General features: G+C 54.4%; 1 protein-coding gene across 1 annotated transcript in view; it reads right to left on the bottom strand.

The window, feature by feature from the left end:
- The window catches only part of LOC143024844 (uncharacterized), a 197,763-nt gene that overhangs the window by 115,454 nt on the left and 79,809 nt on the right, over positions 1-2,500 (bottom strand). The gene's annotated exons all lie outside the window — the stretch shown is intronic.

Raw genomic sequence — 2,500 nt, 5'->3', positions numbered from 1 at the left:
AGGAAGAGGAGGAGGAGGAAGAGGAGGAGGAAGAGGAGGAAGAGGAAGAGGAGGAAGAGGAAGAAGGAGGAAGAGGAAGAAGAAGAGATTAGTGAAGAGCACTACGAGGCGGAGGAAGAGGAAGAGGAAAGAGGAGGAAGAGGAGGAAGAGGAAGAGGAAGAAGGAGGGAGAGGAGGATGAGGAAGATGAGGAAGATGAGGAGGAGGAAGAGGAAGAAGGAAGAAGAGGAAGGAGAACAGATTAAATAGGAGTACTACGAGGAGGAGGAAGATAAAGAAGTAGGAAGAATAGTTGGAGGAGGAGTAGGAGGAGGAGGAGGAAGGGAGGAAGAAGAGGAGGAGGAAAGGAAGAAAGAGGTGGAAGAGGGTGGATAATAGAAAGTGGTGGAGTAGTAAGGCCAAAAGAGAAAGAAGAGGAGTAAAGAGCAGCTGGAGGAGTAGGAGGAGGAGGAGGAGAAAGAGGAGCAGGAGGAGGAAGAAAAAAAGAGGAATAGGAGTAGGAGGAGGAGGGAAAAGGGGAGTAGGAGGGGTAAGAGGAGGAAGAGGAGGAGGAAGAGAAGGAGGATGAGGAGGAGGAGGAATAGGAAGAAAGAGAGGAGGAAGAGGAGGAATAGGAAGAAAAAGAGGAGGAGGAGGAGGAGGGTGAGGAGGAGAGGAGAGGAGGAGGGTGAGGAGGAGGAGGAGGAGGAGGAGGAGGAGTAGAAGGAGGGAGGAGGGGGGAAGAGTAGGAGGAGGAGGAAGAGGGTGAGGAGGAGGAGAAGGAGGAGGGTGAGAAGGAGTAGGAGGAGTGGGAAAGGCTTTAGAAAATTAATGAACGGAGAGGAAGGCGGAGGGTAAGGATGAAGGAGGGGGAGGGGGAGAGAGGGGGGAAAAGGCGGGGGTGTGGGGGAGGGAGGGAGGGAGGGGCTAAGTCACGTGGTTCGTTAATGAAGCTGTTCCCATGGCGACACCTGCCAGTGGCCAACCACGGACCCCCGCGGAGGCGGCGGGCGACCCCTTGTCACGGGGGAAAGGGGAGGAGGGGAGAGGGGGGGAGGGAGAGGGGGAGGATGAGAGGGAGGGGGGTAGTAGAGGAGGGAGGAGGAGGAGGGGGGAAGGGAGAGGAGGGAATATAAGGGGGAGGGGGAAGGATGAGGGGGGAAGGTGAAGGGGAGGATGAGGGAGGAAGGGGAGGTGGAGAAGGAAGAGGAGGGGGAGGCGAAGGGGAGAGGCTGAGGGGGGAAGAGGAGATGGAGAAGGAAGAGGGGGAGGATGAGGAGGAGGGGGGAGGAAAAATGGAGAAGGAAGAGGATGGGGAGGTGAGAGGGAGAGGAAGGGGGAGAGGGAGGAGGAGGGGGTGAAGGTATGTATAGGATGCGAAGGATAAAAAGGAGGAAGAGGGAGAAGGAAAGGAGGTGAAGTAGGGACGGAAGGAGGTGGTGGAGGAAGATAAGGAGGAGGAGGAGGAAGAGAGGGAGGGGAGGAGCAGTGAGGAAGAGAGGCAGGAGAGAAGGAGGAGGAACCTGAGTGGAAGGAGTGAAGAAGAGGATAAACAAGAAGAAAAATTAGGAGGAAAAGGAGGAGGAGGAGGAAAAGGAGGAGGAAAAGGAGGAGAGTTAAATTGATCAGAAAAGGGAATAGAATGAGAACGCGAAGAAAAATTAGGAAAAGGAGGAGGAGGTGGAGGAGGAGGAGGAGGAGGAGGAGGAGGAACAGGAAGAGGAGGAGGAGGACGAGGAGGAGGACGAGATGGAAAGAGAGCGAAGTTGAGGCTAATGAAGATACAGCTATGACGTCACCACACTGACCCTAACCACGGACACCCGGTGGGCACTTGGTACAAGGAAGAAGAGAAGGAAGAGGATGCGGAGGAGGAAGAGGAGGAGGAGGAGGAAGAGGAGGAGGAAGATGAGGAGGAGGAAGAGGAGGAGGAGGAGGAGGAGGAGGAGGAGGAGGAGGAAGAGGAGGAGGAGGAGGAGGAGGAGGAGGAGGAGGAGAAGCAGCAGCAGGAGCAGGAGGAGGAGATTGAGGAGTATGAGGAGTAGGATTAGGAGGAAGAATGAGGAGGACGAGGAGGAGGAGGAAGTACGTTGAGGAGGAGGAGAAGGAGGAGGAGGAGGAGGGAAAGGAGGAGGAGGAAGAGAAGGAGGACGAAGAGGAAGAAGTAAGTTGAGGAGGAGGACGAGGAGGAAGAAGTAGGTTAAGGAGGAGGAGTAGGAGGAGGAGGAGGAAAAGAAGGTGGAGGAGGAGGAGAAGGAAAGGGCAAATAAGACAAGGAAGAGGAGAAGAAGGAAGGACAGAAAGAGGAAGAGGAGGCTGAAGGAAAAGGAGAGGAGGAGGAGGAGAAGGAGTAGGAGGAAAAATAGGTGAAGGAGGAGGAGAAGGAAAGTATAAATATGACGAGGAGAAGGAGAAGAAGGAAGAAGGAGAGAAAGAGGAAGAAGAGGATGAAGGGGAAGAAGAGGAGGAGGATACTGGAAAGTGGAGGAACTATAGGATTTACAAAAGAAGAGGAAGAGAA

This window comes from Oratosquilla oratoria, chromosome 1, assembly GCF_046742065.1.
Source record: "Oratosquilla oratoria isolate Oo_2021 chromosome 1, ASM4674206v1, whole genome shotgun sequence".
NCBI lineage: Eukaryota > Metazoa > Arthropoda > Malacostraca > Stomatopoda > Squillidae > Oratosquilla > Oratosquilla oratoria.
The sequence above is the reverse complement of the archived record's forward strand: the minus strand, read 5'-3'. Positions and strand labels throughout refer to the sequence as shown.